Source organism: Bicyclus anynana, chromosome 6 (genome assembly GCF_947172395.1).
Source record: "Bicyclus anynana chromosome 6, ilBicAnyn1.1, whole genome shotgun sequence".
Lineage (NCBI taxonomy): Eukaryota > Metazoa > Arthropoda > Insecta > Lepidoptera > Nymphalidae > Bicyclus > Bicyclus anynana.
Genome location: NC_069088.1, coordinates 7,395,017 through 7,418,091, shown reverse-complemented (window position 1 = coordinate 7,418,091; position 23,075 = coordinate 7,395,017). Strand labels below are relative to the sequence as shown.

Below are 23,075 nucleotides of genomic sequence, written 5' to 3'. Positions count from 1 at the left end.
GGTCCTCATTACAAACGGCCTAAATAACTATTTCCGTTTAATCTCCAAGCTGTAATCAAACATTTTTTTTTTATTCTTTACAAGTTAGCCCTTGACTATAATCTCATTTCTAAATGATAACAGCTAACGGCCGTTTTCAATGACATATCTATCAGCCATTTCGCTTACTAAACTTAAGAAAATCTATCTTTCTGTTCTTATCAATCTCAATTCTTATTCTTATCAAAATCAATAACCTACTGACAGATAGATTGACTACATATTTTTTTTTATTATTCTTTACAAGTTAGCCCTTGACTTCAATCTCACCTGATGGTAAGTGATTATGCAGTCTAAGATGGAAGCGGGCTAACTTGTTAGGAGGAGGATTAAAATCCACACCCCGTTTTCGGTTTCTACGTGACATCGCACCGGAACGCTAAATCGCTTGGCGGTACGTCTTTGCCGGTATGGTAGGAACTAGCCTCGGCTGAAGCCTCCCACAAGCCAGACCTGGACGGGGATCGAACCCAATAGCTCCGTCTTGTAAATCCACCGCGCATACCACTGCGCCACGGAGGCCGTCAAAAACTACTGTAAAGATAGTTTGACTGTTAATCGAGGATTGCTATCTATCCGTAATCTTGGGTAGGTTATTGAAAATGGCCGTTAGTCGTCAGTAACTTTCATAATTACCAGTCAATCACTCATATTAATTTTCATCATTTAAGCCCCACTCCACAGCGATATCAAGAGTATAGCAACGCAAACACTCCCCTATACGTCCGCATAGCGATACAATAAAAGCCTTTGAAATCAAACAACAGCTCAATAAAAGCGAGCGCAATTACCTGCGTCTCGCATATTTATCTTTTTCCCCGATATAAATGCTTTGTGGGGTCGGACAATAGGGGGTGGGGGGTGAAGCTTTATAATTTTTTAATTAATGCCGCCGAAAATATCAAAGTCACTGGGCGTGTACTAGTCGGGAATGCTATTAAATTTCTGATAACTTTTTAAAAAGCATTCTCAAATTTCCGTTTTTGTCCTCCTGCGTTTTAATTGCATGTGCAATTTGACGCATACTTCACGGGTAAAGGAAAATATTTTTTTCCTATAAAACAAAGTAATAATAAAATAAAAAAAAAATAGTCTTATGTAGGTACTTTAGTTTGATTTACCTTTCTTTGATAACAATGTTAAATGTAAGAGTTTCCCGCGAAAAATACGCTGGATAAAAAAGCGGCGTATACCAACATATCCATCAATATTTTCCGCAAATCTCGATAATCTATGGATTATTTCGGAACAAAGAGTAGCTTATGTGTTATCCAGGGTATTATCTAAATTTATTTTAAATTCCATCCAAATCGGTTTAGTAGTTGCGTTATTAAAGAGTGCACTAACTTTCGCATCTATACTAATATTATAAAGCTGAAGAGTTTGTTTGATTGAACGAGCTAATCTCAGGAACTACTGGTCCGATTTGAAAAATTCTTTCAGTGTTAGATAGCCCATTTATCAAGAAAGGCTATAGGCTATATATTATCCCCGTATTCTTACGGGAACAGGAACCACGTGGGTGAAACCGCGCGGTGTTAGCTAGTTTTTAATATTAGTAGAAAATACGAAAATACGAGAGTACGTTTCTAAAAACTTTGTACCCATTTATTTATTTTATTGTCATAAGTACAGTCTAAGAGAAAATGTAAAAAGCATCATTTCGTTGAATCACTTCGTAAGTAAAGGTGGCAGAGCTATCTCGGGGTACAATGGTACCCAGGATACACCCCGGTAATTATGATTGAGCGGAAAACGTATAAAAATAAAGGCGGCATTGTTTCAGACTTAATTAGGGTTTGTGGTCCCAACGGGGTGTGAAGAGCAAGTCACGAGACTTAACGCGCTTTTCATATTTCGCTGATTTGTAAATATTGCGTATCTGTGAGGTACCGAGTTTTTATTTTTTACTTAATATTTCAATACTTTTGCGTATGCTGTATTAATTTATATATAGAAATGTTACTGTGAGTCGGGTATCAGAACAGATAGAATACCTTTTATAGTGAAAAGGTCTGTTTTATTTTGTAATTGTTTAAATTAAAAAGAGAAATAACATATTTTTTAAATCCACTTAGTAGATCCAGAGATAACTCCTTTAAACACCATAAACTTTACCTCTTTCTTAGTCATCTTAACAACCCATATTTGGTTCACTGTTGAGCACGAGTCTCCTTTCAGAATGAGAAGGGTTAGGTTAATAGTCCACCACGCTGGCCTAATGCAGATTGGCAGATTTCACACACGTAGAGAATTAGGAAAATTCTCAGCAAGTTACCTCACAATGTTTTTTTCCTTCACCTTTTGAGACACGTGATGTTTAATTTCTTACAATGCACATAACTGAAAAGTTGGAGGTACCCAGGACCGGGTTCGAACCTACGCCCTCCAAAACGAAGGCAGACGTCATATTCCAGTGGATACGTAGGTAGGCTAACACGGCAATTAGTATAGATAAGTAATATTAATTTAATATGTATCCATCGTGAGGTTCGCGCTATTTTAGACTGCATTGTCATCTAAAATCAGGTTATGGCTAAAAATAATTTTGCTGGTATTTCAAAGGTAATTAGATATTACAACAATAAAAAATACTTTATTATTAAGGAGCTGAAGTGGCAATGGCCAGGCCACATAGTTCGAGGAGCCGATGGACGTTGGGGTCCCAAGGTGCTGGCATAGCGACCCAGGTAAGCACAGTGTTGGTCGACCCCCCGCTTGGAGGATCAAAGACATCAAGTGGGTTGCATGATGGATGCTGACGGCTCGAGACCGATGTGCTTAGTCCATTAAAGAGGCCTATGTCCAGCAGTGGACGTCCACTGCAGGACATAGGCCTTTTGTATTGACTTCCAAACATCACGATACTGAGCCACCTGCATCCAACGAATCCCTGCGACTCGCTTGATGTTGTCAGTCCACCTGGTGGGAGGTCGGCCAATACTGCGCTTACGAGTGCGGGGTCGCCTTTCCAGCACTTTGAGACCCCAACGTCCATCGGCTCTTCGAACTATGTGCCCCGCCCATTGCCACTTCAGCTTCGCGCGACGTCGGTGACTTTCGTTCGAAATAATGATTATGGATATAATTATTAGAAATAATTATAAAACATTTATAAACCCAAGAGGAGTCTCAGATATGCTAAAATAAATTACCATCTCAAGTTTCGTCGCCATAATGACATGCAAGGAGCGATTATGAATATTAATATGGCGACACTGCAGGTTAGCGGTTTAACGCTAATTCAGACAGACAAGCCTTCCCGACGGCGCCTGTTACGTTCAATTATGGGGAGAGCGTCTTATGAACGTCACGCATGGTATTTTTAAGGAATTTCAGATAAATATAGAATTTAGATTGCTTATACAACATGCTCTGTAGGTATATAATATTTGGTTGCAGATACAAGAGTGGAAAATGCGTAGGTATAGCCAAGCGATTTGGCATATATTAGTGCTGTGTTAATCATAGGTGCAAAAATGAAATGGAATTTCAAAAAATCCAGACCTCTGCAAATCATTGACGTTAAAACTTCTTCGTTTGAAGTATTCGAGATCATAATTATCTCATCATAAGGAAAAACTTCCTGTTTGCTTGCTTACGTATGCAAGCTTACCGAAGCTTAGCTTAGCTTACCAAATATAGATCGAGTCTAATGATTGAAATCTCAGTAGAAATAATTGTAGATAAATATTTTATACCTTTTCAATTAGTTAAACATTGGCTGTTACTTACGCCAGCAGAAAGTGGGATTCTATGTAAGAAATGACCTCTCGTGCTAACTGGTGGATATCATACAGATGTAGTATGATATTTTGTCAATTGATTTGATGTTTATTTTAATAGGTTGACAATAAAGACCAAAATAGTGAATAGGCCAGCTGGTTGCGTCTATACATGACTGAAAAGTTCCTAATTTCCAAATCCTAAGTATATGGATTTAAATCTCAGCAGAAGTAATTAATGATAGATATTATATACTTTTTTAATTAATTAAACTGTAATGCATACTACCTAATTAACATTTCTTTTTGCCCGTTTCTGCACAAAGCGGACTAGACGTAAACTTTTGAAAAGCTAGTTTAAATCCACTAATTAAATCTGAGCCGAACTAGGAGCAACTTCGACCCTCATTGCTCGAGATAAAGCCATAATTAAGGGCCTTCTCGATCGATTAACTTAATCCAAGTTTAAATAGACGCTAACTCCGGCAGAAAGGTTTACTCCGCCGTGAAATGGCATTAGGTTTTCGCGCGTTTTATGTCTCAGACGAGTCGCTAAGAAAGGGGGATTTGATGGGAGATTGACTTAATTGGGCCATCGTAAATTAGTGAAAGTTTACTGAAATGGCACACCCTTAAAGGATTTGTTCAGTATTTGTCAATAAGCAAAGAGTTGCTACAAGAGAGCAGTAGTTTATCGTATTTTAATATTTTCTACTTGTTTTTTGGTTGTCAAGTTTCAACACTTACTATTGCTCTATGTACTACATTTAGTGCCTAAATTATGCATAGCTCAATTATGTACCTACTGCTGTAGTTATCAACCCATTTTCGGCTCACTGCTGAGCTCGAGGCTCCTGTCAGAATGAGAGGGGTTAGGCCAAGGGCCACGCTGGCCCAATTTGGATTGGGAAACTTCACACACGCAGAGAACTAAGAAAATGCTTTGGTATGCAGGTTTCCTCACGATGTTTTTCTTCACCGTTTAAGACACGTGATATTTAATTTTCTTAAAAAGCACACAACTGAACAGTTGGAGGTGATGCCCCGGACCGGATTCGAACCACCACCCTCCGGAAACGGAGGCAGAGGTCATACCCACTGGGCTATCACATATCTTGTACTGCTGGCCTAGTCACTATTTTTGTTCGTTATTATCAACCTATTAAAAAAAACATCAAATCAATTGACAAACATCATCCACCAGTTGGCCCCGAATGAGTTTTGTATCATAGAATCTCAATTTCGTATCAACTAGAGTAGTATGTCAAAGATATTCAATATTTTCATTGTTGCCTTAGTTTACATATATTAGTTATATGGTTATCATGGATTTTCTTAATATCTACGTCATTTTAAAATTGTTTTTATTCCTCTTCATTTTCAGAAGACCATTATATAAATTTAATAGACAAAATAACACAGATTTTGGGAGTAATATAGCTCTTAGCGTTGTTGGTTCTGTGCAAAAAATACCACGTTTTGGTTTAAAAAGTATGAGCCTGAATGTGACACTTATGTTTTTACAATGCGGTTATGTATCTGACGTAAAAGCGTACACACTTTCATAATTAATTCAGGTAAAACAGTATTATGTGATTGTCTTTCTTTAAAAATTATGATTAATGGTTATTTCAAATGTGCTATGATATGATTTTTAACACGCTTATATAAGCATCACTTGTGTCTATGTATGTTAGAAAATAAAATCTTAGAATCTTAATTTGATCCACTTCCCGGTCTTCGATTAGGATACATTTTGCACACGCTCTGAGTTCTGATGACAATACATGACTAGCTAATAAACGTCATTACAAATCCAATATGGCGGCCTTCATAATCACTTGTAACTATGTATGTAAGAAAATCTTGGTATCTCAATTTGACCCACTTCACGGTCTTCGATTGGGATGAAATTTTGTACACGCTCTGAGTTCTGATGACAATAGATGACTAGCTAAAAAACGTCATTACAAATTCAATATGGCGGCCTCCCCAATCATTTGTAACTAAGTAAGTAAGAAAATCTTGGAATCTTAATTTGACCCACTTCCCGGTCTTCGATTAGGATGAAGTTTTGCACACGCTCTGAGTTCTGATGACAATACATGACTAGTTAAGAAACGTCATTACAATTCCAATATGGCGGCCTAACCAAGATGACGGATTGGCTGAAAGGGTTTGCTGTCAGGAATACGAAAATAATCGTGACCTAAATTCACTATTTGTAAATTATAGTGCGTGCTAAAATAAAAGCGTTTTTTAGTTTTTTTAACTATTAAAAGTTATTTAAAAAAATAATTTATGTAATGTATTATATTATACATCATACAGATTATACATCATACAGATTTATATAATGTCTTAGTGGGTAATCGGTTTCTTATAAATATAGTAATACAATGAAAAATGGTAGCTTCCCAATTAGAAAGTTATCATATTCATAGCTGTAGCCTTTGGTTTTTATCAATTTAGTTTATGTATTTCTACAGTTTCAATTCAAATTAGTCTTAAATTTTTTAAAGAGAGTTTTGCCAAGGATAAAAATTTGTGACTGAAAAGAGCTCCAAATTTTACGTAATCACGTGTTCAAAAATATCGAAGCTACGTGCAACCGTGAAGTTCTTAATTAAAATGGCCGGAAAGGATAAAAACACTTATATCGCATCATAGGATCTTGTTACAACGTATTTATAGGAGCGTGGCGCGTAGAAAATGCGTTTCATGTCAAACAGCAGTTAGAATGACTGTAATAATTAAATCGGGCATTCTTCCTAACTCGAGTATAAATATTTTAGCGTCTACGACAAGGCAATTCCGTTTGAAGTACTACCTACTACCCTTTTATTTAAGTGAAAGGATGTGGTAAGGTGTGATTTGTGAATATCGATAAAAAGATTTAATTATTTTATGCCACGATTAATTAATTATTTTATGCATCGATCTCCTATTAAAAAGTGAATGCAAAATCAGCGACCAAAAAACGTCCCCACTCAATGTGTGCCAAACACAATTTCTTGGCACTAAATTCAGTTTGGCAGTTTATATTTTTACAAACAAAGAGTAAATAAAAAAATAATATTAAGAAATAGAGAAACATATATTCTTATATTTAAAATGAACGCGTACTTTTACTATTGATCATAAATATCGTAAATCATTTTTATCAAATTGCATAATCAATTTTACACGGTAGCGTAAATGACATATTTAGCTGTGCCTTCGATAGCTCAGTTGGTAGAGCGGTGGACTGTAGCTGGTTAATTGGTATCCATAGGTCGCTGGTTCAAATCCGGCTCAAAGGAATCATTTTTATTAAAAATTTTAATTACCTAACTACATTTTAATTATGGATTTAGTTTGGTTTGTATTTATTACGTGATTTCATCACTATCATCTTTAAATGATGATATCGTATTTTGATTTATAATTTTGTCGTATAATGTAAAAAGGTATGTACAAGTTTTCTTTGTTTATCGACATAAATATCGAATCGATCGTAGGTCCATCACTATAACTACTCTTGCGTGACGCCTGTTTCCTACAATGTTATGAATCGGCGTCGACGTAAATGCTGTACGAAATGCCAGTTTGACCTTATGCTAAGTGTTGAGCCCTCCTAAATTATTTGCCAAGCCTGTGTTTGATCTTTGCGGTGCCCTTTACGATGATGGCTGACAATTTATCAAGGGAATGTTCTATGCATATTCTATGGCGAAGCTCGAACGCAGGTATTACGGCTAATAGCGCAATTTTCTTTAATAAGGTCTTTAAGTGTAATGGAGCGTTTTGTAGTTGACCATAAACTTAAAAAATAACACTGTTTCACTTATTTCCTGAAGTTTAATCAGTTCCTAAATTTAACGGAATCGCTCTATTACTACTTTTAACCGACTTCTTTAGTTGATGAATACGAAATTGAAATTCTATGTAAGAATGTCATCCGGTGCTTACTGGTGGATATCACACAGTTAAATGACATTTTGTTAATTGATTGGATGTTTATTTTAATAGGTTGATAATAAAGACCAAAATAGTGAATATGCCAGCTGGTAGCTTAAATATCATGTCAATGCAATGCGATTACAAAAGGGAAGTATTTATAACAATATTCCTATGAAGTAGTTCCAGAATAATGGGAAAGTCTTTGAATATACATTTTTAAAGGTTCGCATTTAAAAATACATTCGCTGTATGAGTACTGTGCAATTAGATTTAACACAATATTTTGGCTTATTTGAAAGGGTTAGCGAAATAAGAGTAATTTTTAACACATTTTATTTTATAAAAAGACAATCAAGAGCGTCTTCTAACCAAAACGACGACCTCTGTGGTGCAGTGGTGTGCGCGATGAATTTTCAAGACGGACGTCCTGGGTTCGATCCCCGGCTGGGCCGATTGAGGATATCTTAATTGGTCGAGGCTTCGCCGTGGCTAGTTACCACCCTATCGGCAAAGACGTACCGATAAACGATTCGGTACGATGTCTTGAAGAAACTGAAAGGGGTGTGGATTTTCATCCTACTCCTAGTGAGCCCGTTCATCTTAGATTGCATCATCACTTGCCATCAGGTGAGATTGTTGTCAAGGGCTAACTTGTAAAGAATAAAAAAAAAATCGCCACTGTAAGTTTTTAGGACCAGAGAGTTGTTTTTTTAATAATTAAGAATCATGCCCTTGCTCTGATATAAAAAGCAAATTGTTTCACAATGATGTGGCGTTAGTCTTTCGTTTAGAAATCTAAATAGTAAATAGGTACTCGTATTTCACGAAAGCAGTTTCCGCTTTGTATTTGAATTTTAAAATACTTAGATACAAAGTACGGTAGGACAGGTTGCAGGAAGCATTCTTATCGTGATGCGACAGTATTATTCAAATTAAAAATAACCCGAAAGTCAAAATAATTTTCTTTTCCAAGGCAGCTTTTATATGAAATAGACAAATAAACTACCAAAAGAAATATGCAAGGGATACCGTTTTGTTGAAATTTCTCGTAAAAACAAAATCGCACTTGGTGAAAATAGTTTCAAAGCAGTGTCGATACGTCAAGTGATATCCGTTTTAGTCTACAAATTAAAGCAGGTAGGTAGTTAAATAATTTTAGCGAACTTAGAACGCGCTAGTATCTACTTGATGGTTAGCTAAAGTGGCAAAAAAAAAAAAGAATTTCATAATCAGACCATTTTCATGGTCCACTGAAGGGCCAGGGTCTGTAACCATGTGGCCCGTCAATAGGGATGGTGACAGTTTTTTTTTTAATTGTATATAAATTAGGAGTATGCTAATAGTAAAGCATTTTTCTAAAAGTAAGAAATCTGCGATCATTACTTTCGGAGCTACAGGGATTTAAAAGGTCAGATTTGTGGCACTGTCACGGGTCCCTGAAAAACGCACTTTACAAAATGGCACAAATTAATGACGTCGTTGATTCGCTGAAAACATCGTGAGGAAACCTGCATACCAAAGATTTTTCTTAATTCTCTGCGTGTGTGAAGTCTGCCAATCCGTATTGGGCCAGCGTGGTGAACTAATTGGCCTAACCCCTCTCATTCTGAGAGGGACTCGAGCTCAGCAGTGAGCCGTATATGGGTTGATGATAATGAAGTGTGGTTTCTATTTTTGCTGGATTAAAATCGTAATATCGTTATTTTATGCAATAAAGTATACGACGCACTTTCACTTTGCTGATGTTTTTGGCGATGTTATACAAAGTGTAAACTTTATTTGTTTTTTTTTCTGTACCTTCGATAGCTCAGTTGGTAGAGCGGTGGACTGTAGCTGGTTAATTGTAATCCATAGGTCGCTGGTTCAAATCCGGCTCGAAGGAATTAAATTTTTTGAGTGTAAAATTTTGCATACCTACTTATTTCTAAGGATACGTTGTTTATTTTATTGTTTTCTTTCAGTCATTAATTAGTAGATCTTTTATACGTGTTTGTGTATTTCGGACAATGATAATTTTATACGATAGATAGGTTACGTCCCTACAAAATCACTGCAAAAAGTGATCCGAATTTAGCTACAACACTGAGCACACACACACATGCACAATTTTGTCTTTAATTCCATTACATATTTATGTATATATGTATAGTTTTCACACTTCCTGAACACTGTAGACGATATTACTATAATTATTATTATTATATACAACTCGACATGGTCGACGATATTTAGGTATTATTTGTTTAAATAACTTTCGTTGTCTATTAAGCGACTAAATGAAATTAAGTCAATTTTCCACATTTGTCCGCCTCAGTTTTGATGCGCCTCATGAAGTGTGAAAACTAGGTTGGCAGATTGAGATGGTTGGTGGTAGGTGATAGTTTTTAACCGACTTGATAAAAGGAGGAGGTTCTGAATTCGAGTCCATGTTTATAAGATTTATTTTTATAAGATTTTTTATAAGATTTATTTTTATAAGATTTATTTTATTATTATAAGATTTGTAAACTTATTACTTAAAAGTGATGCATAATTTGTGTGTGTATGAAATAAATAATTCTTATAGGAGTTAAAAAGGCCTCTTAAATGCTTCAATGTTGCATCGGTTGACTGAAAGTAGACCATTGAAGATGATTTAATTAATAAAAAGAAGATTTAATATGAATAACACTCACGATAGTTTAAATTCTAAAAAGAAGATATTTTTAGTATATATAATAATTGACGGCCTCTGTGGCGCAGTGGTATGCGCGATGGATTTACAAAACGGAGGTCCTGGGTTCGATCCAGGTCCAGGGCCGATTGTGGTTTTCTTAATTGGTCCAGGTCTGGCTGGTGGGAGGCTTCGGCCGTGGCTAGTTACCACCCTAACGGCAAAGACGTACCGCCAAGCTATTTAGCGTTTCGGTAAAATGTCGTGTAGAAACCGAAAGGGGTGTGGATTTCCATCCACCTCCTAACAAGTTAGCCCGCATCCATCTTAGATTGCATCATCATTTACCATCAGGTGAGATTGTAGTCAAGGGCTAACTTGTAAAGAATATAAATATATAAAAAAATATTTTAGAATCCTCAACTGAGTTTTTTCAAAATTATTTTAATGAAAAAAATTCCTTCGAGCCGGATTTGAACCAGCGACCTATGGATGACAGTTACCAGCTACAGTCCACCGCTCTACCAACTGAGCTATCGAAGGCTTGGTAAGTGTGTCCATTTACTGCCATACATCGTACTGATTATGTAACCCTGCGGCGTCGAGGTGAAAGGTGTGCTCCACTTATCGAATTCTTACAACCGGACTATCTGCACTGTTCGTATTACGTTGATATACTTAAATTTTGCACAAATTGTTTAGTTAATTTGAGCTGGGAATCGAACCCAAGACCAATTGAAAACCACAGCAACTGCACCAGAATTCAGTATAGTCTCGGTACAATATATGTACGGTAAATATTGTTTAGGTAAAAGGAACTTTGTAAACTGCTGCGTTTGTTCAGTGGTTAGACTAAGTGCATTCAGATCACAAGGTCCTGGGTTCGAGGTACCCCATTATCATTAACAGCCGATGGAAGTCCACTGCTGGAAATAGGCCTCTTGCATGGACTTTGAAACAAAACAGTCTCGAGCCGCGAGCATCCAGCAGCTCCCTGCAACCCGCTTGATATCCTCGGTCCACCTAGTGGGGGGCCGGCCAACACAGTGATTTCCGGTGCAGAGTCGCCATTCCAGCACCTTGGGACCCAACGTCCATCGGCAATTCGAGCTATGTAGCCTGCCCATTGCCACTTCAGCTTCGCGACTCGCTGAGCTATGTCAGTGACTTTGGTTCTTCTGCGGATCTCCTCATTTCTGATTTGATCACGCAGAGAAACTCCAAGCATAGCTCGCCCCATCGCACGTTGAGTGATTCCAGACTTTTTATGAGGGCCACAGTTAGCGACCACGAGCCTTAGCCATGTGGCACGTCGATTCTCTTTCTACAAACGCTAACGCTTCGGCAACTAACAAAATGTATGGGAATGACAGATCCGATCGGCAACTTCATCACGTGACCTGTCGATAGTGAATGTCATTCCCATACATTCTATTAATTTTCGAAGCGTTTTAGCGTTTGTAGAAAGAGAGTCTACGTGCCACTTGGCTAAAGGCTCACGTTTCAGATCCGTAAGTCATCACTGGCAACACGTTCTACTGTTCGAATACTTTCGACTTCAGACACTGAGGAATTTCGGACGAAAAGATGTCACGGAGTTTCCAGAACACTGCCCATCTCGAGGTACCTATGGTTGTGAAATGTAAAGATTTTGTTTAAAAGAAATTTTCAGTAAATATCTTAGCCCGGAATTGGGAAGTTGGTGCTGTAAGATTTTTCATAATCTTCCGATAGGGATAGAATAAGATTTAAACATTATCATTTATTTATTTATTTATTTATTTATTTATTTACTTAATCAATACCCGGGAAGACATTACAGTTGCCCAATTCGTCTTCCCAGGCTATACATACATTAGAATAATACAAACAAAATTACAAACTATAACAAAAATAACATAATAGAGAAAAAAAAAAGAAAGAAAACATTAATAATTTAAATACAAAAAACATTAATCAATAACAATAATATACTTAACAATTTAACAAAACATAAAAAATTAAATGCCCGAAAAAACATCAACTTACTCCATTAATAATAATTTAATGGTTTTTACAAGCATGTGCGGTGGAGAGTGAAAAACGTCCAATTCTAAATTGTTACCAGTTAGATCATTGAGCAGGCGCAGCGCAAGCGCTAACGGTGCGTGCTGAGTCACTTTTGTCCTGCCATGCGGTATAACAAATAAATGGCGACGTCGCGCACTAGCGTATTTGTCCGGGACATGCAAACCTACTGTTTCTAGTATGGCAGAATTACTCACTTTGCCCTGAACTAAAATTATTACATATTTTAACAAAGCTACCTTACGCCTTAACTCCAATTTGTCATACCCGGTCATACCAAGGAGAAACAGACTTGGATATATGGTGGGGTACCCAACTGAATAGCCATATTGCTTCCTGTAGAGCCATCTAATAAATTTTTTCTGGATCTTTTCCACCATATCTACGTACTTATGCTCAAATGGATTCCATATGATGGAATTACACTCCAGTTTACTCCTCACATATGCGTTATACAAAAGCTTTATAACCTCAATAGATTTGAAATGTTGTGACTGGCGGAGCACAAACCCTAGAGTCCTATAGGCTTTGGTACTTATTTCTTGTATATGGCTACGAAATGTCAAATTTTCTGACATAGTCGTTCCCAAATCCCTAATTGTCGTTACACGCAAAAGATTTGTGTCGCCTAGTTTGTAAGTAACTACAATCGGTTCAACCATTCGACTGAATGTAATGACGGAGCACTTATTAATGTTAAAAAATAATTTATTACGAGTACACCATTGCAACACGTTATCAACATCATTCTGTAAAATTTGGGCATCCGAAACGCGCTCCACCTTATGAAAGACTTTCAAATCATCTGCAAACAGTAGGCACCTAGCATGGGTAATCACATTCGGCAAATCGTTGATCAATATTATCATATCATAAGGAAGCCCCCATTGGAGCAGTGTGGTGGATCAAAGCTGGAAAATTATTGAGGGAGGCATGTGGTGCTAATATGCGACCAAGTGAAGATAAATAGACAAAATATCGTCCAATCGTATCGTATCTCTTTCATCCCAACGCAATGAAAGAGATGGCGGTATTTACGCTATTGCACGTTGCACCGCTATTGGTTGAAACTTGTCCATTTCTCTTCACGAGATTGGGCCGTTAAAATAAGCTAAAATCAAGCATTAAACCTATGAATTTACAATCCAGGAGTTTCTGCATCTTCAGTGCACTACGTGCAGTCTCGAATATATCCTTAAATTAACATATTAATTGGGAATTGCAGGTTAGTGAAGTAAGCTGATTTGCGTCTCACCACGGATATGGAATGTCTGTAACAGATTATAATTGAATTGTAGATGACAGTCCTGCGCGATGCTGGTGCGACGAGCTTAATTTCAAACTATTTCAGACTGGCAGACGCCCCGTGGTTTCACCCTAGGTAGTTTCAGTTATCATGGGAATGGGGAAATAAACTATAACCTATAACACTCATAATTAATGTAGCTTTCTATTAGTAAAATAATTTTCAAAATCGGTTCAGTAGATTAAAAACTACCCCTTATACAAAATCCCAAACTCTTTATACTAGGTACTAGTATAAACTAGCAGATGGCCCTCGGTTTCACCCGCGTAGTTTCTGTTTTTGTGGAAATACGAAAATAAACTGTGGTGTATGACACTCCTAAATAATGTGGCCTTCTATTCATCATCATCATTATCAACCCATATTCGGATCACTGCTGTGTTCGAGTCTCCTCTCAGAATGAGAGGGATTAGGCCAACAATGCGGATTGGCAGACTTCACACACGCAGAGAATTAAGAAAATTCTCTGGTGTGCAGGTTTCCTCACGATGTTTTCCTTCACCGTTTGAGACACGTGATATTTAATTTCTTAAAATGCACACAACTGAAAAGCTGGAGGTGCATGCCCCGGACCGGATTCGAACCCACACCCTCCGGAATCGGAGGCAGAGGTTATATCCACTGGGCTGTCACGGCTCTTTAACATCCCAAAGTCCAAGTTCCAATGGTAGGAAAGTATTTATTTAGGTTTATTTATTTTTTAAATGATGAAGATCAGTTCCTGTAGCCAAGTGGCACGTCGATATTCTTTCTACAAACGCTAACGCTTCGAAAATTAAAAAATCGGAATGACAGTTGCTATCGACAGGTCAGGTGATCAAGTTTTTGACCGGATCTATTATTCCCATACATTTTTCTAGTTTTCGAAACGTTAGCGTTTGTAGAAAGAGAATCGAAAAATAAATCGGCCCTGGTAATCATCTTGCTTAAAACACTGATTTGTTGATTGCATATTTAGTATATTTTTAGTAAAACAATAAAACAAATCATAATTTGAATACAATTTAAACAAAACACTTCGTTAAGTGAAAAACAAAAGTGTTTAATTATATTTGCCCAAGTAGTTATAGGTATTTGTTTATACATATTGATATGTCTTATCAAATAAGAATGTTATTAAATATCTTACTGGAAATATGTGCACTTGTATTTATATTTATAAATATTTATTTATTTACTAGCGGACGACCGCGACTTCGTCCGCATGGAATTTAGTTTTCCACAAATCCCGCGGGAATCATGGATTATTCCGGGATTTTTTTTTATTCTTTACAAGTTAGTCCTTGACTACAATCTCACCTGATGGTAAGTGATGATGCAATCTAAGATGAAAGCGGGCTAACTTGTTAGGAGGAAATACTTGAAAAATGATTTTCAAGTATTTCCTCCTAACAAGTTAGCCCGCTGATATTTCCCGCGATGATTGGTAAATTATTTTTTTTTTCAAGTACAGCTATTCTAAATTCAAATGACATTATTGGTCGTTAAAATTAAAACGAAAACGGAATCCGGATTTCAAAATTTTCAATATGTGTGTCCGAGCTTCTGCTGTCATTTCTTCGCAGGTAGTTATGATTAGGTTATTTTAACTGGTCACAATGATACACACAAAGTGTATGTATTATATGTGTATTTAGTGAAAGACATTGCGTTCGTCCTCTTTGAATGTGTTGATGTGCCAAGATGAAATAATGTTTAATCATTATCTCTTTCCGTTTCTTCTTTCTGCAGAATAATAATAATCTTTAGGACGGTATTAGGTAGGTAAAATAATTACAGATTCAGAGAAACCGGTTCTTGCTTATTAATACGTACAAGTTTTTCTTTATGGAGGATAATGGGAGGGAAATTTTGTACAAAAGCATGTTCGTTGTAATTATATACAAGCGAACGATTTCGTTGGCGTTTGATAATCTAGATATAACACATGCAAATGAGGTATTTGCTTCACAAATAGAATTTCGCAAGTGTTGCTTCTACGTCAGAGAGATACTTTCCAATTAGTGCACGTACGCAAGACGTATGCTTACGCAATGCGAGAGCATTCTATAGACTTAAATGGCGATTATCGTTGTACCTTCGATAGCTCAGTTGGTAGAGCGGTGGACTGTAGTTGGTTAATTGGTATCCATAGGTCGCTGGTTCAAATCCGGCTCGAAGGAATCGTTTTTGTTTTATACCGATTTTAATAACCTAAACATTTTTTGATATAATTAAAGAGATTTTAATAGCGAACGGACGCCAGTAAAATTTTTGGTTAAAATCCGCCTTTGGACTTCCTTAACTTCCACCGTCTTGAAATCAAAATGTACACTACCTCAATGCCAAATTTCATCTTTGAACGTCAAGCGGTTTTCGACATTAAATAGGCTTCGTTTTACCTGACTGCAAGAAAAATACGTGTTTCAGAAGGACATTTGTGAGTGTCATAGGCTATATTTTATTCCCGTATTCTCACGGGAACGAGAACTACGCGGGGTAAAACCGCGGGGCGTTGGCTAGTAATATTATAAAGAGGTAAAGTTTGTATTGTAGGGGGTAATCTCTGGATCTACTGAACCGATTTTGAAGATTCTTTTACTACTAGAAAGCTAATTTATTTGTGTGTGTCATAGGATATATTTAGTCACCGTATTCTCACGGGAACGGGAACTACATGGGTGAAACCACCGGACGATGACAAGTAATCATAACTTCAGTGTATTATCACACCGTACACAGAAGCGACTCAGATCAACAACTCAGATATTCTGGTTATCTGTACAGTTTGCAACTGCTAAATGGTATACGCCCGACACTATTGTCAGTCAGAGTTGCGCGACAGTTCTCGAACAATAATAGCAGTGGGAACGAAACTATTTAGCGAAGTTTGCTCCGTCAATAGAAGGCGCCACCTCGTCGGGAAATAATTCATTTAGCGAGAGTTGACTCGCGAAGTCTGCGGCGTCTCGAGGGTGTTACCGTCTGCTGACATTGTTGAATATGCTCATTTAGTTTTGTACTCTTTGAGGAACGTATGTGCTCTTTGTATAGGTTGATATTTATTATTATCAGCCTATTTTGATGAACTACAAGGCGGCTAGACCTCATCTTGTTGGAGAGGGGTTGTGTGACTTAGACCTACCACGTTGATCTAATGCGGCTTAGGGTGATAATCTGAATTAATTTAAATTCCTTAACGATTACTATAAAAATATTTAAAAAAAAATTGAACCCACTTCACACACAAAATCACAAAAATAAAATAAAAAGCGAAAAATAACATCGTATGTGCTACCTTCTGATCACTTTGAAGGCGGTGAATGCATGATAGTAAAAGATAAAACCAAACATTTTGTTCTCTTTAACCTACTCGTAGCACAAACACTCTGGTTCTACATGTTAGGAAATTTATAGAAACGCTTTTTTTTTTTAATATTCGAAATATGTTCAAAATATATTTGAAATAAAATTCTGTATTTCTACGCCAGTAAAGGCAAAACAATTTACTCTTAAACTGTTGACACCTACACAATATATAAAACATATTGCAAATAAATAATTTGAATACTAATTTATTTCATACGGATATCTTTTCACAGTCTTCTGGGGCAGCACAAAATCTACACCATATGTGTAGATATACGCCTTATTGCCCCAGATGCCCAATGCTTAGACTAGCTCAAAATAATTTGAAAACGAACAGTCGTTTAACCCAAAATAACCCACGCCGCCCAACGCCCAGCGCATGCTAAGCCCGCCCTGACATTCACTTAATTACATAGATTACAAGTTGACACTTTCGTTTGCCGCGATTTACTTGACGGATGTGGATTTTGGCGATTATTGGGTTAGAGCAACTGACAGTAGAGAGAACCACCTGACAAATAAATTTGTTTACACTGTTTACATTAGTAGTATGAGATCCGGCAAAAAGAAAATATACCCTCATATGTTATTCATTTGGGATAAGAAATATAAAAATGTTGCAATGTGAAAGCAGGCAACCTTTACGTTTTTAATTTTGTTGGGTCTATTATTTTAACTAGTGAAGATTTTTATTAAATAAATTTAATAAAAAGTTTAATCATTTAATAGTCACTGGCCACAATTTAACTAGTCAACATAATTATTTGCAATGTGTCACTGTGAATATTATCTATCATTTATTTCTTATAAGTAATAAATAACAGATGAGGGTATATATTTCTAATGCCGGATCTTAGACCATAAAGGATTACTCTTTTTCAAATGCTAACTGTAACTAGTGGTCGTTTATAAAAGTTTTAATTAAATTTAAGTACAACTTAAAATACTGCCTCTCTGACTAAGAGTTATATATTTGTTCCTTTTGCCGTGGTGACCTTTGGGCCATTGAGTCACAGTGCTAACAAAAATCTCTGAATCATTTTACCGCGGCTAGTTGCCTCGACTGGACAGAACAGAGAACAGAACAGGCAGTCTGGCAGTCCTCCCGGAACCATGGATTTTTTGGGATAAAAAGTTATTAATTAATATTAATCCAGAGAAACATTTATTTCCATTCTAAATTCCAGCCAAATCGCTTTAGTAGCCGCAGAGCAAAGGAACAAATATACATACTTACACACAAACTTTCGCCTTTTTATTAGTGTGATTATAAAGTAGGTAATGAATGTTTTCTTTCTTGAAAAATTTCGTACAACAAAAACAAATCAATTTATGCTTAAGTCAATATAAATGGGACTTTTATTTTCGGCACAATAAAAGCTGTAACAAAAGTGGATACATTCGTGTCAGTTTTCATGACAAAGGACTGTCGTAGAGTATTATTAATCAAAGTCTGAGCGGCACTCATAAGAACATGTCGCGGCTTTTTAATTATAACGCCGGTAATGATCATTTTTCATTCTTAATTGCCATTCCCATGCGCGTTTACATTTTGTGTAATCACCATTAGATGCTAACAATTCTGGATTTGGCGCGAGCTTTACTGCCATGGCAAAGTATCTGTATATGTGTACAAAAGGAATTACACACCACATCTTTAGTACGGCACTAGGTTTTTCGACATTTATTTTTAATCTCTTGAAATAGTAGTCTAGATATAACGTCGCTAGATATAGTTGGCTCATGCCAACGCTATAGACTACAAGTTCTTGAACAAAAATTACCTGTGAAATGACCCAACGTGAATAATGCTTAGAAGGCTGTTACTATATCAGAAAATAACTCTGAACACTATGCCGTCATTTCTGAGCGTACCCAGTGGTGAGTGCGCGAGTGAATGGAATTTCTCTAGTACAAATGATGAATTACGACTAATTATAATTGTACGGCTTTGTTATAGTGTTAAAGATGATTAAAAATAAATGTCGAAAATCCTAGTGCCGTACTAAAATGGTGGTGCCGGAATTCAGAACAAACTTTTAATTGTCGACAAGCAAAATTGCAGAAATGCCGTAAATAATAGTAATAAATGACCTCATTTATTACTATTATTTACGGCATTTCTGCAATTCGTTTTATACATATATACAGATGCTTTACCGGTTTACCCGTAAACGCCGTACATTTTTCCAGCTCAGGAGTCCATAGATAAGATTCGCAAGCCTTACTCTTCACTCTTGTACTTGCCTGTACCGCTCAGAAATGACGGCATAGTGCTCAGAGTTATTTTCTGATATAGTAACATGAATAACGCCTTCTAAGCGTTATTCATATTGGTTCATTTCACATGTAATTTTTGTTCAAGGACTTGTAGTCTACTAGTGATGGAGCCGCCTTTGTTTATCCCACCGTTAAATTTTAAATATTTAGAGCCTTTATCCTATCACATCTATGTATTTATTTGCATTGAAATATTAAATACAAAAATAGAAATTTTATTGACGAATTAATAAGAATAACAACTAAAAATTTTACAAGTGGTAATACCGTAAAGTTGTAGTCAAAATAATTTTTCATCTCCATTTTATATTACAATACGAATACACTCCCATAGTTGCGAACTGCAATAAAAACGAGTTTCGGCAGTTATCAAAGTTGATTTTCATATATGAATATTCCTGGCTGTTTGGCATTCGCACCAGGCAGCGCGGCGGTGTCTAAACACCGGGAGTGCTATAAAACTAAGCACACGACAATCCGTCGAACAATAAAACTGGAGATCTCGCGAGTTTCATGGATCTGTTTGGCATTCGGGGTGATTCGGGCTCGGTAGTGACGTCACGCTTTCATATCACGAGCCTAAACCCCGCTTAGACTCGCGATGTCGATGTTGTGATGCCAGAGGTGTTTTGTTATAGTGAGGTGACATGATTGCTATCGATATTTATGAGAATTTATTTTATGAACTCTTATTTTTAAATTAAATCAATATGTAAAATGAAATTAAGACCTAAGTATTTAATAAATTTTCATAATTATAATTTAACTAGCGGACGTCTGCGACTTCGTCCGCGTGGAAGTCAATGTAAACTTTCCATTCAAACTTTAAACCACTATTTTATACCATTGGGGATAGAATTGATCAAAATTGTTTCTTAGCGGATGCTGACGTGATAACATCTACCTGAATGCCAAATTTCAGCCCGATTCGTCTAGTGGTTTTGACTGTGCGTTGATAGATCACTATGTCAGTCAGTCACCTTTGAGTTATATATATTTAGATAAAAAGGAAATATTAAATGATTTACAATTTATATTACTCAGCATTAAAATCATTGTAAGTTAATTAAACAATTAAGATAGTAGTAATTTTTACAAAAGCATAATTATTAAATTGAAATACTTTATATTACCTAGACCTAAAAGAAATCAGTGAAATACTTTGTATTGTAGAAGTATACCTTACTTATGTATTTATTTAAACTACTTCTTTTAAATTTTTAACAATGTTAATAAAATACACTATTAAAAACTTATAAAAATAATTTAATAATTATTAATATTTAATACCTTACTTTAATATTATTCTTATGTATTGCATAATAAATTTTGGTTGTTGTATTTCTAATGAGGGAAGTTGATATTTGCAACATTTTCAGTATCTTGAAACAACGACATGAAACAGAAATTCACTGAATTGTAAACGAACACTTGGTGAGAGAATGTGAACTATCAATGTTTTCCATAACATATATACACACAGTCGAATAATAATAATATTAATTACAACTATCGATATCGATATAGATCGTAAAATCAACCAAATTTTTCTACAGGTCTATATCCCTAAGAACAACACCACGCCATGCGCTGTTATGCCATTATAATATTTCGCCACTGATGTCTTCCTGACGACGCAGTGAATACCAAATTCATGAGCTACCCTCCAGAGACGCAGGTTTGATTTCGTTTGTGAAATTTATTGACGATTGTATTGGTGTTTGATATTGGTAGCCAGTGAAATGACATTGTAAACTTTCTTTATAGAGGCATTATTTAAATTGCATACACAATATTTGAAGTATTTTTGTATATACATAAGGTATAATAGTATGTTGAAGCTTTTGCGTTACTCGTACGTGACGATTTCTACCAGTTCACTATTTTGGCTGGTGGCAGGCTTTGGCTAGTTAACTACCCTACGGGCAAAGCCAAGTGATTTAGCGTTCCGGTACGATGTCGTGTAGAAACCGAAATGGGTGTGGATTTTCATCCTCCTCCTAACAAGTTAGCCCGCTTCCATCTTAGGTTGCATCATCTTTTACCATCAGGTGAGATAGTAGTCAAGGGCTTACTTGTAAAGAATAAAAAAAAAAATAAAAGAACTTCATTCCCAAAAAACGTTAATGATTTTCACTTATCATAAATCTTCGAAAATCGTAAGTAGACATAAAATTAAACTTCTTTCTCAAAAAACCACGTACTTTCATATAAACAAGGATATTGTAACATGCATGTGAAACGAAACATTCGTTTATTGTATGGGGTTCACATGGCTTTTTGTTTAAAATTGCATTTTTATATTTGGAACGCGATCCGCTACCGACATGGCGGGTGACAAATACGCGATCCGCCCTCATGAATGACAATTGAAGAGATGTTTTTATAAAGACGAGGCCGATTTTTATTTTTATGCGAAAGAAATTGTGCCCATAAAAATGCTGTTGAAATGATGGCTGCCATATTTCACTGTCGTCGGAATGCGATTTTATGAGGCAATTGTACGAAAATGATAAGTTACCTGCTTGTGCTATTAGAATAGTCGATTGTTCACGTAGAAATCATTTAATATTTGAAATTAATTTAAATCTTTCCTTATCGTTGATATTTTTTAGATTTAAATGGAATCTTTGAATACAAATCTAACTATGGCGTTTGTTATTTGTTATTGGCACAGAATACATTTGTACAAGTACTAAGGTTAATTAGTTGGTATTTAGGTAATTTAAGGTAATTAGGTAGGTAGGTATTTAATATTGTTTTAAATAATCATTGATGATTAAAAAAAAGTAACGTGTCATTTTAAATTTTCCTTTGATTTCGTTTAGTCTGGTTTAGTTTTATTTTATTGGATTAAATTATATTACAATACACTTGTCAATTAGGATTAGTATTTTTTTACTCCTGGCTACGATTAAAGAACACTTTTTTTTCATTATTACTAACCCTTATGCTCGTATATTATTGGCTCAAGATGTTGTTAGTATTATAGCTAAGCATTTATCTTTAAATATATTTCATAGCAGCAAACTAAACAATTTAAGCACTAAGTTAGTCAAAGAAGTGTTATGCTCAATTGACTGAGTAAGCAATATTCAGTCAGTGGCTGCACAGTTATTTCTGGAATGTTCCTACATGGTAGCCAACATTAACTTGGACAGACGAGCACTAAATTGTTTCATAATTATAATTTGATTATGGCAAAATAAAGTAGTCAAAGAAGAAGTAAAATGATTATCGAAAGTTCATTAATATCTAATTGTAAGAATTTTGAATATAACATTACAGTTAGCGAGATGTTTTTATTATAAGCCATAATTATTCGGACAGTTTAATACCATACGTATTTAATACAGAGTAATGCATTGAAAGAAAAATAGAAATAGAAAGAGCAAACCCAGCACAACTTATAGATCCAAACGTATAAGATTACAAGCAGACGCCCTTACTTTGTTCGCGTAAAATCTGTTATTTTTAATCTGTGGATTATTCTGGGAATAAATTGCTTGTAAAAAGTCAATGTTCTGCCTCAAGGTTCACTAATTATCTTTAAGCCTAATCAAGGTTCAGTGGTTTAGCCGTGAAAAAGTAACAGACAGACAGACTTATTTTCGCATTTATAATATCAGTATAGATTGTGGCCTTATCTATGGTTAAAATTAAATTTAATAGAGTATTATGTCGCCGATTGTACTGCCCGTCTAAGCTAAGTCCC

General features: G+C 35.9%; 4 non-coding genes across 4 annotated transcripts; 3 read left to right on the top strand and 1 right to left on the bottom strand.

Moving 5' to 3' along the window:
- The first annotated feature begins 6,980 nt into the window (after positions 1–6,980).
- Trnay-gua (transfer RNA tyrosine (anticodon GUA)) lies at positions 6,981–7,066 on the top strand. The gene is given in 2 exon segments: positions 6,981–7,017; positions 7,031–7,066. It is a non-coding gene; the product is annotated as a tRNA-Tyr (tRNA).
- A 2,436-nt stretch (positions 7,067–9,502) lies between these two features.
- Trnay-gua (transfer RNA tyrosine (anticodon GUA)) lies at positions 9,503–9,588 on the top strand. Its single transcript is given in 2 exon segments — positions 9,503–9,539; positions 9,553–9,588. It is a non-coding gene; the product is annotated as a tRNA-Tyr (tRNA).
- Positions 9,589–10,817: 1,229 nt separating this feature from the next.
- Positions 10,818–10,902, bottom strand: Trnay-gua (transfer RNA tyrosine (anticodon GUA)). The gene is given in 2 exon segments: positions 10,818–10,853; positions 10,866–10,902. It is a non-coding gene; the product is annotated as a tRNA-Tyr (tRNA).
- A 4,906-nt stretch (positions 10,903–15,808) lies between these two features.
- Positions 15,809–15,894, top strand: Trnay-gua (transfer RNA tyrosine (anticodon GUA)). Its single transcript is given in 2 exon segments — positions 15,809–15,845; positions 15,859–15,894. It is a non-coding gene; the product is annotated as a tRNA-Tyr (tRNA).
- The last annotated feature ends 7,181 nt before the right edge of the window (positions 15,895–23,075 follow it).